Consider the following 13,559-nt stretch of genomic DNA (forward strand, 5'->3'; position numbering starts at 1 on the left):
GTATATATTATTATGTTAAGTAATAAATATTATGGAGAAAAAAAGCAGAGAAAGGGAAGAGGACAGAGCTGATGAGGGTAAGGAGAATGTGAGTGGCATTTGAAACAACACCTCTGAGAAGGTGACATATAAGTAAAGACATGAAGGGTGGGACAGCAACCTTGTGGGTCTTGGGAGAAAGAGCTTTCCTAGCAGAGAAGAGAGTAAGTGAAGGCCTTGAAGTGAGAGCAAGTCTCGGGTCCCTTTTTTCCTCGGGGTTCTTTTTTAAGAAACATCAAGGAGGCCAGTATGGGAGCTGGAGTGGAGAAAGGAAGGGTCTTAAAAGAAAAGGTCAGAAAGGTGACAAAAGGAAGGACCTGGTAGAACGTTGGAAGGACTTTAGTTTTTACTCTCATAGAGGGATTATCTAGATAGAAGATATCACAGAGTGATGTTAGCTGGCTTAAATCCTAATAGAATCACTCTGACTGTTAACCCTGTAATAGACTCAAAGGGGACAAAAGGAGAAGCAAGGAAACTAGTAAGCTATTGGAACAACCTGGGCAAGAGCTGATACTGACCTAGACCCAGTTGATAGCAGTGGAGATGGTGAGAAGAGGTCTAGCTGTGGCTGTATTCTGAAGCTTGGGGCAGCAAGATTTGCAGATAGATATGGTGTGAAGCATGAGGGAAAGAAAGAAGTCAAGAATGATTAGAAAGTATTTTGAAAAAAATGGAGTTGTCAGGAGCCAAAATGGACAAGACTGAGGGAGAAGCAGATTCTGAGGGGAAGATCAGGTTTAGTAATTAGTTTTAAAGACCAATTTGACATCCAAGTGTTTGTGCAGTTGGGTAGAATTCAGAAGAAAAATTTGGACTAATGTTATAAATTTGGAGTTATGAGCATGTTGATGGTATTAAGGCCATGAGACTAGATAAGCTCACCAAAGAAGGAATTTAACTAGAGAAGATGTCAAAGATGTCTGATCACCTAGGCACTCCCAACAGGAAAAGTCTGGAGAAAGTAGAACCCAGGAAAAGACTGAAAAGGCATTGCCAGTGAGGTAAGAAAACTAGGAGAATGTAGTGCTCTGGAATCCAAGAGAAACAAGTCTTTCAAGGATGATTGAAAGTGATTAACTTATCAAATAATGTTGATAGGTCAAGAATATAAAGACTTGAGAACTAACCAGCAACATGAGAGTCAGTGGTGACCTCCAGATGAGCAGTTCTGGTGGAGATGTAGATGTTAAAGCATTTTTGGGGTGGGTTCAAAAGAGGAAGGAAGGAGTGGAATTGAAGACAGTTGACTGTAGAAGACTTTCAGGAGTTTCACAGTTAAAGGGAATAAATAGATGAATTGAAATACCTGGAGGGGGTAGTGGATTCAAGAGAGGGTATTTATGCTAATGGGAATAACTTGGAAGAAAGAGAAAATGTAGTGATGCAGGAGAAAAGGGAGAGAAATCTCTGGAGATCTTGAGTGGCAAGAGGAGGTGGGACCGAGTCTTTGCTTACACTGAGATGGGTGCTTAGATGAAGTGAAGGACAACCTGGCAAGTAAGCACATGATGAAAGAGATGAAGACAGTAGGAAATCGTCATACCAAAGTGTTTCACTCTCTGCTCCACTCTTACAAAAAAATCTTTTGGACTTACATCCTACCTTTTGAAACTTCCTGTTGTTCCCATTATTTGTGCCATTATGAAATTCTGTACCAGACATGGATAGAAAGATACTTCAGCTAAAATGGGACTTTAATAATAAATTAAAATACACACACACACACACACACACACACACATATCTTCGACAGCAAAAAGGGACCTATCAATTAATAATATGTAGAAATTCTGAATGTGAAAATAAAACTGATTCTATATCTGATAGTAAAAATTTGGATTTACCCATATGGGGCAACTGTCCAATAGCAAATGTTCTGTTTTCAGAAAATTAGTATCATGTGATTGTTTGGTTTTAATAGGATTCTTAGGGAGAAATTGGTCAATATAGGACAAAAGGCCTGTTAAAAACTAAGTTGTACAATGAATAAAGGAGGTATAGCAAGTGTTTACATATGATTGATTTGATTTAGTGACAAGTTCCATAGCATTCACTTTAGGAACCTCTTAAATTCAACTTGAAGTGTCAGTATTACCCTCTTTCTGTTCATGGTCTTTTGGACAATGGCCCCCCCAAAGTGCTTAGTTTGGATTTCAGAACTCTTAATAATTACCCTTTGCTAAGGTACTTGGCCTCACGACATTTCTGTAGGAGGAAGATTGTTTTTAACATTTTAAAGTGAAACTCTCTGAGTTTAAATAATGAGCCTAAGATTACTCCCTTGTGGAAATTCCTAGGACCCTCTGCTATAGAATACACGCTATGGTTATAAAAGGGAAAACTTTGAAAAATCAAAGGTAACTTCAGTTTGAACTCTGAAATCCACATGAAGCTTCTGCAGTCTAGCCACATTGGAGAACAATGTAAAAGGCGGGCTCGCCTTACTGCGCATTTAGAAAACAGCAAAGCATTTATTTAGTTAATCTTTAGCAGCTATTGAAGAAGAATTTTCAAATTTAGTTTCAATTATGTTTCCTCTGTAAAATTAAGCAAAGTGCATGAAAGTTATTTTCCTCTAGGTGTTACAGCTTAAACCCTTTGTGTCTAACAATGATTAAACATTAAAGAATTCTGTAGGGAGAGATTGTGCAAAAGAAGAAGGGAAAAAGTAAGAATTGTCCATTAAAGGTTATCAAAATGCTTCTTTTGGTTCCTCTTATTCAAAATAATTAAATGGACTTTTTTTAATGGGTCATTATTTAGGAAGAAAGCTGGGTCACGGATGTATGATTATAGATATGTATAAATATATATTTCTTAATGTCATTTGAATGAGTGAAAAACTTCAAGAAAGTGCTCAGTTTAAGTGTGTTCTGCTAAAATCTTTCTCTGGTCAGTTCCTTATCTTTAATTCACAATTCATCTCTCATGTGTTCTAAACCTGTTTAAAACCTAAGACTTTTGCCATACAGAAGCATGATCTTCCATGCAAGATAAGGAACTGAAAAAGATGTTGAGAAGCATCTTCTGTAAGGAAGAAAATGAATTTGTGTTCTGAGCTCTGTATTTAAGGATTTGTCTGTCTGCTGCCTTCCCTATTTCAATGGATTCTGACATTCATAAATAAGTTATAAACCATTGACATAATTGTGTCATTAAAATGCACAGCCTGATTATGCCTAAAGCAAATGTCAAGTTCAGCAAGGGTCATTTACCCGAATTATTTATTGACTCATGGCATTGGTCTGTGCATTTAAGTGGAGCTTCAGGAACACAACCAGCACAAGCAAAGCAAACTCTCCTATCCTTCCCTCTAGCACAGAATCTGGATAAGCTTAGATACATAAACAACTAAGTACAGCTTCATAAGTAATGGAGTAAGTGCCACAACAGAGATACAAGCAAAGCACAATGGAAACACAGGGCAAAGGATAGTGTGTTTGCCTGGGCTGAAGACAACAGGTCAGCTTCAGGAAAGAGATGTCCTTCAGTGGGAACCCTGAAATGTGAATTTAGTAGGTAAAGGAATGTTTGCAAACACAATCTGCATTTGATAATTACATAGATACTAATCATCTATACGAACTCCCAGCAAACTCAAGGTTTACATTGAGGGCTGCCACTGATGTCCAGTAATCCACAGCAAATCTAGTATCACAAAGCCAAGGATGTATTCATGTTGTAAAGAAAATCAAACCACATAGGCCCACCAAGTACACATGCAAAATAATTGCCTCTTTAACTTTTATTAAAGCATAATATACACACAGAAAAATGCATGTGTAAGTGTAGAGCTTGGTAACTTAAAAACTGAATATGCCTATTTATCTAGAAGCCACATCAAGAAACAGAACATTTCCAGCTTTGGAGGAGACCCCTCACGTCCCCTTCCAGTCACCACCACTACCCTCCCACAAGGTTCCTAGTTTCTAACAGTAGAGTTTTGTTTGCTTTCAAATAATAGTCACACAGTGTGCACTATTTTGTGTCTGGCTTCCCTCACTCAGAATTGTGCTCCAGATATTCACCCATTATTGCTGTGCGTAATCGTAATGTTCTCATTGCTCTGTGGCTTTCTGTTGTGTGGATAATACAGTTAACTCTTGAACAGTAAGGTTTGAACTGCACAGGATTTTTTTTTTTCAGTATTAAATACTACAGTAGTACACTATTTTTGGTTGATTAAATCCTCCAATGAGGAACTGGGGATATGGAGGGCTGACTATAAGTCATATGTGAATTTTTGACTGTGCGGAGGGTTGGCGCCACTAACCCCCACGTTGTTCAGGGGTCAGCTGTACTATTCATTTATCCATTCGACTGTTGATGTGCATTTGGATGGTTTCCAGTTTGGAGCTATTACAGATAATGCTGCTCTGAGTGTTCTAATGCTTGCATTTTGGTGAACAAATACATACATTTCTATTGGGTATGTATTTGGTAGAATTGATGTATCACAGCTGATTGTTGCTACCAAAAAGTTGTACAAACTGTACCAATTTACAGAGTATCATTTGCTACATATCCATTACTAGATATTTCCCATCTGCTTCATTTTAGCCATTCTGGTGTGTGCATAGAGATTGTATCTTTTTCTTACTGATTTTTAGGAGTTCTTTATATATTCTGGATACAGAAACTATTGTTGGATGTATATATTGTGAAAATCTTCTCCCATTCTCCTAATGGTGTCTTCTAATGAGCAGAAGATCTTAATTTTAATATAAAACATCTGTCACTTTTCTTTTATAATTACTATTTTAGAGGGTTATCTAACAAAGTCTTTCCCTACTTCCAGGTCGGGAAGAGGTTCCACTTCTTCTCTAAAAGCCGTATTGTTTACTTTTCCCACCTAGAGCTGCAATTCATGGAATTTTTTTTTAATCTCCTGTAAGGCCAGATTTGAGATAAGTTTTTTTCCCCCTATATGGATATCCAGATTATTCAGAACTATTTTATTGAAATAGGCAATTGTTTTAATTCAGTCTAGATGTTTTATATCCACTGAAATAAGTAAGAATCAAATGTATGTTATCATCTTAAATATTTTCTATCATCTGAAGTCTTGGTTTAAATGTCAGGGACATTTGTGTGTGTGTGTGTGTGTGTGTGTGTGTGTGTGTGTGTGTGTGTGTGTGTGTTTGACTAACTCAAATTTCCAGCAAACAGTAGGGAGGAAATTGGAGAAGGAATAAGTTAATTTCACTACTATAAATCTTTCCTACAGATATTAAATTGGAGTAATTCCACTGTGATTCTGCATTTTCCATTCCATCCAGAAATGGCACGTGGTTTTTACATGATTCTCAGTCCAAGAACCAAAATTTCTCCTGGTTACACTCATGATTGGAACAGCACCTGAAGTATAAAATAGCAAAATGGCCAGGAACGTTGGCACTATCACCCTAGACCACCACAACTTCATCTGCAGCCCTTGCTATCACTGTGCGTTACTTCCTTCAGATTCCATCTGAAAGAATGATTGCTTTGTAATTTATATACCAATAAGCCTCTAAATCTCCAGTGTGTTACCACATCTCAAATGCAGGAATTTGAGGGAAGTATGGTTGGAGATGACTGCAGTTATTAAATTCTATAAACAATATACTCAGTTTGCTGAGAGCTGCTATATTTAAATAACTTGATGTGCTTCTTAGTTCTCGTGATTATGAAGATAATGAAAATTTTATTTCTCAAAGTAAACAAATGACACAGAAGATTAGTGGCATATCATCCAATATTCAGCTCTTCTTATTAAAAAAAAAAGCACACTACCAGAGAATAATAGGAAAGTTGAGAAATATATTATGAAGTTTCATGCAACCCAAGTAACCAACAAAATATGTTTCTAAAACAAAACTTAGCTTCAAAACCCTCAGTGTCAGTAGACTTATGGGCTAATATATTATTATCACTTAAAAATATTTTGTTCAACTCTGATACTCAACTATAAAAAATAAAAATTTAAAAAGTGTGAGAGAGTTAGGAAATTTGAACATTTAGTAGATATTATGATAAGAAACTATCATTAATTTTTTAGGTGTGATTGCTGCTAAGTTTTTTAAAACTTAAATTTAGCTTTTGTAGAGATACATTCTGAAATATTTTGGATGAAATGATGTGTGATGCCTGGTGTTTACTTCACAACAAGCCACTCAAGTTGGGATGGAGTGAGTGGAATTTGGAAAAAACACTGTAAATCAGCTATACTTCAATAAAAAAAATAGATCTATCTCCTGTCAGATCTCCCTACTAACTCACCACCAGTCTAGACAAGAAAAATTTTATTCTGTTCTTAAATATCATGGAGAAGTATTTGTACAAAATATCTCCTCTAATTGTTTTAAGTTTTCTAATGTGTTAGTTTTCTGTGTTTTAAGTTTTCTTTGTGTTAGTTTTCTATGACTTCACCTAACTTCACATTTCTATGGCTTATAACCAAATAAATTTGTTATTTGTGTAAAAAATTAACACAAACTTTTAAAATTACAAATTTATCATCTTACGGTGCTGAAAGTCAGAAGTCCGAAAAGAGTCTCCCTGGGCCCCCTTCCTTCAAGTTGTTGGGAGGGCTGCACTCCTTTCTGGAAGCTCAATGGGGGAATCCTTGCCTTTCCAGCATCCAGAGGCCACCCCATGTTCCTTAGCTCATGGCCCCCTCATCTTCAAAGCCGGCAATGGCCAGCAAGCTCTTCTCACACTGGGTCCCTCCACACTCCTGTCTCCCTGGTCCACTTGTAAGGACCCTGTGATCACCCTGCACCTACCTGGATATTCCAGGATAATGTCCCCATCTGAAGGTCAACTGATTAGCTAACTGACTTCTATCTGTAGTTTAATTTTCTGTTGCCATGTAACATAACCTCTTCCTAGGTTCCTGGCATTAGGACATGGAATTAGAGGTGGGAGAGGAGGGAGACATTAATCTACTTCCCACAGCCATCTTTTGTATAACAAAGAAAGTTCTTATTTGTAGGCAATTGTCATCCTTCTCTCAGCAATTTAAAACTTATTTCCTTTTTTTTTTTCCCTAGAGAAAATGGAGAACAAATAAAAAGCATATTAAAATTTTGCTTCCAGAGCCATAAAACCAAGCCAGGTCCTGACCCGATTGTAATATATTTATTTTTATGAAATACAGTAAAAAAATGCATGTCCAGAAAAACAAAGCAGGAAGCTAGAAGCACAATTTAACAAAATAAGATCCTGTGAAGTTTGAGTTTTAGAGATTCATCTATAAAAAATATGTAAGTTTATTCTCTATTTATAATAAAAAAGTAGCATTGGTGGTTTGGTGGTAGAATCCTCACCTCCCATACTAAAAAAGTAATACAAACTGCAGGACTCCATGAATATAATATTCTGTGAAAGACAAAATTATTGAAACAGAGAAGAGAGAAGTGCTTGCAGGGGTGAGGAAAGGGGGTAGGGTGTGACTTTAAAGGAACGGCAGAGGAGAATTCCCTTGTGGTGACAGAACAGTTCTCCGTCTTGATCATGGTGATGGGTTACAGGAATCTATACATACATGTGATCTAGGGTGATAGAATTATCCACAAAGACTTTTTTTTAATGAGGGCATGCAAAAAATTGTGAAATCAGTCTAAAGATGACTAAAATCTGTAGTCTCGTTAATTGCATTATGCCAGTCAATTTCCTGTTTTTGACAATGCACACTGGGGAAAGCTGAGTGATGCTTGGGACTGTTTTTGTGACTTCTTATCAGTCTATAATTATTTCAAAGATATGGTTGGGTTTTTTTTTTAATAGGTGTTTATAAAACAAGAGAAAAGTGAGAGTGTGGACAGATGGTTAAAAGTTGAAGATAAGCACTTGAACATCTGTCTGCAATGTTTAAGGTAAAAAAAGTGGACTCTATTTATGGTTTAACATTTGGTGGAGCCACGGACCAGCTAAATGAATACAGGTTCCAAAATGGATTCTAATTCTCAGATCATTCCAAATTCCTAGGTTCAATGTACTTTAAATTCAATAAACTAAATAGTTTTATCCTTAATCCAGTAGCTGAAAAAAAGAGGCAGAACAAAGAAAGAAAAAGAAACATTATTTGGTTTCTTTAGAAGCACCAAAAGTTAAGTAATCACATTGGTCTGAAAAGGGAGACTACGTGGAGAGCTTTAATTCCCATCCCACGTGAGTGCAGAGAAAACTGGAGGGTGTCCAGAAAGAGGCTCCCCCACCGGTTTGCAAGAAGCCAATCCTCTGACGAGGATCTTTAAAAATAGGGCTCAAATCCATGTTCACTTTGAGATAGTCAAGACAATTCCAGAAAGTACCTTTCAAAAAATATTTGTTGATTTTTCACATGTGTATGTTTACTCAGAGTTCAAAACATTTAAAAACAATCATTCTAACTGTGCTTGGAAGAAATACAGTGTCAGTTACCATTAAGCATATAGAGAAAAGGGAACATTTTATACAGACTAATGATTTTTGTGTGACCTAGTCAGGGTCTATAATCAGAGAAGCGGCACATCAAATTGAGAAAGTTGGAGAAGCAGCAGAAATTAACAAAACACAAAGAACTCAGAATGTTGAGAGTAATCTGAGGTCTGTTAAATTGAATCCTGCAGTCTCTGGAATATGCTAGGAGCTGATTCCTGTGTTCTTTTTGGTATGGGTTTGTAAACTCCTGTTAGATCAGTTAAGCTACTGAGGAACAGAACTTCCATTTTCTGATTGTTGAACCACCATACAAATCTGTAACAGAAGTTTGCTCAACATAGTACCTATTCCTGACCAACTGAAATGAGGCAAGTTCAGAACCCTATTTTGTCACTTGCTGTGTGAGTTGAAGAAGTCCCTAAAATAAACTGAGTCTGAACTGCATCATCTATAAAAGAGAATTATAATAGTGGCTAACATTTATTGAAGGATTGCTGTTTTCGAAACAGATCTAAATGCTTTACACATATGGCCTCATTTAATCCTACCATAACAATAATGCTAAAATACTATTTATCTCACAGGAAATGATTAAATGTGAGGCATAAATGAGCTACAAAGTGTTTAAACTCCAGCGCTTTGTGTTTGGAACTTACTAGGTGCTAAGTAACTGTTGATTTCCTTCCCTTGGTTTCTGTGATTCAAATACTTTTCTACCAGGGATTTTGGTTCAAGGATCCACTGGCCACACCCTGTCATGGGTCTCTGTTAGTGATGCTGAAAGTATATTATGGAAACATTTGCGTAAGCATCTTACAAGGCTAGGAATTTAACTCTTAAAATAAATAATTACATCTTTAACTCCCCAGACTATAAATTAGTTATAAAAATAGCACCCCCAAACGATGTCTATAAAAATATATTTTTTTCTCAAAAGCATGGCGCCATATAGATGAAGCATAATTATTGTTCTTCTTGGGTTGATGTTATTAGGATCAGCTTTTTTATGGGGGTGATTGCGTGTAGACTTACTGATCTTAGACTTACTCCTGAGTCCATAAACTAATCTTGAGCTCTGCTCTGCCGTGGACGTAAGCCCGCTCCCAAGGTCAGGCACTCCTATGGCTGCAGCAGTAGGATTGATTAGGAATTCACTTTGGACCCAAACTTCTTCCTTTCTTTCCTCCACAAAGAGGTCCTCACCTAGAGCATCACCTGTGCTAGAAACACCGACTTCCCTCAAGAGATTTAAGCCTGAAAGTAATCTTGAGCAGTGAGTGCCCTTTATAATTAGCTGCTATATAGACCTTACATAGAAACCCATTTTCTCATGGAGGAGAGCAATGTTTGAAGAGGAAATGGAGTGTCTATGGAAGCTCAGTGAACTCTCAGTCCCCAATGACTTTGCATCTATTAAAAAATTTTTTTTTAATCATATGAATTGAAAATAAGAATAAACCTAGGTCAGTTCCGCCTAACTGACATAAATCATACCATTCTGGAAAACTTCATTTAGTCCTTCATAAAAACTCTTGACAGTCTATTGGGAGGAGATGATAACTTCGCAGCAGGTCCTCATTTCTTCCTTTCTTGCCTTCATCCTCAAGTCATAACTGGAGGAGGAAGGGTATTTTTGCTTTTTTCTCCTCCACCATTGAAGGATTTCTAAATCTTTGACAAGCTTAGCAAGTTACTTTCTCCCACTGTTTCAGCAGCTTCTGAGATTGCTACCCATAGCATGTGCTAATAACCAGTAAATAAAAGTGGAATTAATATACTCAATAGTGCTAAGTGAGGTTATATTTCATAAGTCATGGGATTTTGGACCTGTAGGAGCCCTCGGCCCACAAAGTAGTCTCCTGTGGATCTCACTTCTTTTGAGCAGTATATGAAAGGTTGGACCTGTAGGCTCAAACCTCTAGGTTTCGTTTTTCTCACCAGACACCCTAAATGACTCTATTCCTCTAGCATTAGATGTCCGCAAAATAGTCCATGCTTTCTGTAATGTATAGAAACATATTTTCAGAGTGGTCTTCTGGCATCAATAGTACTTTCCCATTTACATCTTACTAACTCTCAAGTCATAAGACTTCTATCAATTTCTAATGACTATGAAAGACTGTTCAGTTTATTTCCTTTCTAGTGACTATGACTGCAGTTTAAATGAGACATTCCATTGTGTTTAACTGATCATCCAAGAACCATTGACTCTTCAAATATTAAGGAGCATGTAAAATACATCCATCATATCTTTTACCTCTAAAGAATTTTATATACATCAATAGCCATCTCTAGCATAGCATGTCCTAATAACAGTTAGCAAAAATTAAAATTTTACATTAAATAAGCTTGAAATCAGCTTTATTTCATAAATCATAGAATTTTAGTGCTTAAGTGACCTAAGTCATGAAATGGTCTTCCATATTCTTAATCCCTTGGAGAATTTGATGAAAGGCAATAACACTAACAGGCTTTTTTTTTGAATCCTTATTTAGACCACTTCTTTCATTTTTCTAAGAAGGCAACTGAGGTTCCATAGGTTAAGACTTGACCAAACCTGCAACCAAGTTCTAGGACCCAAGTGTGGACTGAAATTTAGATATCATAATACCTGACCAGTTGTGGTTTTTTTAGTAAGAAGAGCTGATCATTACTGCATTTCTACTAAAAGCCAGGAAATATTCCAAGATATTTGATACATATTAGCTCTAAATTTAAAAGCCATAAACCCTTACAAGGTAGTGATTATTTCTCCATTTTACAAAAACACTGAAGTCTGGGGGATTAAGTAATTTGCCCAAGTTCTCATAAGTAATTCAACAACAGAGCCAAGGTTTAAATCCCTGTATATCCAAACTGCAAAGCAAAAAAAAAAAAGTATTCTATTCCACTGCTTCTTTCTAGTTCTTAGATACTAAAATATAAACATTCTGAAAACACTGTCTCATTGGGTATAGTTGGTCAATGAGAAGCAAACAAATCAAAACTTAAAAATGAGCCATGTTTCTGTTAGGTTCTAACCTTGAGCTGTCCAGAAGTAAAGCCCCCAAATTTCCAAGTGCTACACGTCACATTTCCTTCTGACCCATAACGTGGTGACAATAAAGATATATGCCTATGCACTATTTCTGGACTCATAATAAACTTCACAGAAAATTCTAACTCCCACTTCCTATACCCATGACCTTTGCTACAACGCAAAGAGGAGTCTGAGCTCCCCCAACATTGTGATAATAAATTAGACTCTTCCACCCAGCAGTCATAACCACAAGGCCACCTTCAGGAAAAACAGCTCTCTAAGCATCAAGTTCATTTCCTGACTGCTACAGGGGATTTGGGGGTGTCCTTCGGAAAGCAGATAGATAGAATCATGAGGTCACTGGTGTGGCTGGCTCTCTGACCAAAGTAATGCATACCAACAACTGGTTTGCAGTGGACTTCACTTTGAATTTTAAAAGCAAATGTAAAACATCCAGTTGTTTATCTCTCTTTATGCCAAGAGGAAGATCAAAAGGAGGCTTATCATGACTGGAGAGGGTTCATTTCCATCTCAGAACAAAAAACAAAAGATACTGTGTCTTTTCCTTTCCTTTGAGGTTCCTGTGTTCCTTTCCACTCCCTTTCCTGGTTGGCAATAATATCCTGACCATTAATCTATGTATTTTAAGCATAAAACTCAATTTCGGAGACTCGTCTCATTTATTTTCATGACAGGGACAATAGAAACAGCATCAGGTTGCTGTTGGAGGTAAAAGAGATTTTTGAAACCCTGTTAGAGGTTCCTTTCTGGCATCTGATGATCCGAAGAACTGAAGTGTATCTGGGACAAGATCTGAAGGCAGACTAGAGCCCTGAGAAGAAGAATTTCATCTGGGAAATAACACTGGCCCAGGCAACCATTTGAATTTTGGAAAGCCATCTAATATCATATTAACAAATTCCTTTATAGAGAAGCCACTCTAGAGAAGCCACTCTAATATAAAAACTATCTGTGCTACTCTGCTTATTTAAGAAAAGCCTTAATGACACAGTTTTTGTCTTGGGGCCTCGTAGAATGAAGAGAAATGAAGAGAAAATATGGATCTGTTACATTTTTTTTTTAACAAAATAAGACTTAGTATGGTACCCAGTAATATTAGAAATGACCAAATTGTTTGAGTGGTCTAAAAATAAGAAGTTTAGTTTTTGCTTTTGTTTTAAATCAGGGTTTCATGAAATGGCCAGTTGGAGACTTAATGGCTAAAATAATCCACACAGGTGATGCCATTTGCAGGACTGTATGGGCCCCATAAATACTGTTCTTTGGCGCTCCTTCTGGAGTTCAGTCACTGATCCAATTGCAGTTGTTACTGTTATTAGAAAATGATTTTTGTAACTGCCATGGTGAGTTCTCACATAGCAAGGCTCACGTGAAAAGCTGTGCTCTCCTCAGGAGCTGGACTCTGATTTCAGGCATCATCAATCAGGCAACAAATAATAGCATCAAGACCCAGTAGATAAAATACCCAGCTTTCCCCACTGAGAAGCCATTCGACTTTAATCCCTAATCCTTAGGGAAATAAGTGTAAAAACCTCAGGTAGATCCAAGGGGAGCTATGGTCCAGGTCACACACAGAATATGTGTAATTCCGTGTAATCAGAGTCGCTTACTAAAGAGTCCCCAAATCCCTAACATGAAGATTAAATTCCCTTGCAGCCTTTGAGAAAAAGTCTCAACCAATTAGACTTAAGAACATAGGAAATGTTAAGACAAAGGGAGGTTTAGCAAAGTCTGCTTCTATTAGCTTTTGTGCTTTCCCCCCTAACTCCCTTTGTAACCATTTGCCGAATTATCTTCTTGCTGAGTGTTTACCCTAGAATGTACACAGATTCCTTCCACTAGAAAAGGTCTTTTGTTCATTTCCTCTAGTTGTTTCGTTCAGCCCACTTGGAGCCTTTTGATTGTTCGTTCAGAATTCAATACATTTTCGGGGTTTTGTTTCCTTTGAAAGTAAATGAACTGGACAAAATTTCGCTCTCTTCATTTTCATCATAGGGAAGTGGGTTTATGGCTCAGGAAGCCTGCCCACTTTCCTGCCAGCTCTGACAAATCAGGGCCACAGGGCAGCAAA

The 13,559-nt window shown here is 37.1% G+C and overlaps 1 protein-coding gene across 7 annotated transcripts in view; it reads left to right on the forward strand.

The window, feature by feature from the left end:
* The window catches only part of DLC1 (DLC1 Rho GTPase activating protein), a 344,906-nt gene that overhangs the window by 260,167 nt on the left and 71,180 nt on the right, over positions 1 to 13,559 (forward strand). The window lies entirely within an intron of this gene.

Source organism: Camelus bactrianus, chromosome 26 (genome assembly GCF_048773025.1).
Source record: "Camelus bactrianus isolate YW-2024 breed Bactrian camel chromosome 26, ASM4877302v1, whole genome shotgun sequence".
Taxonomy (NCBI): domain Eukaryota; kingdom Metazoa; phylum Chordata; class Mammalia; order Artiodactyla; family Camelidae; genus Camelus; species Camelus bactrianus.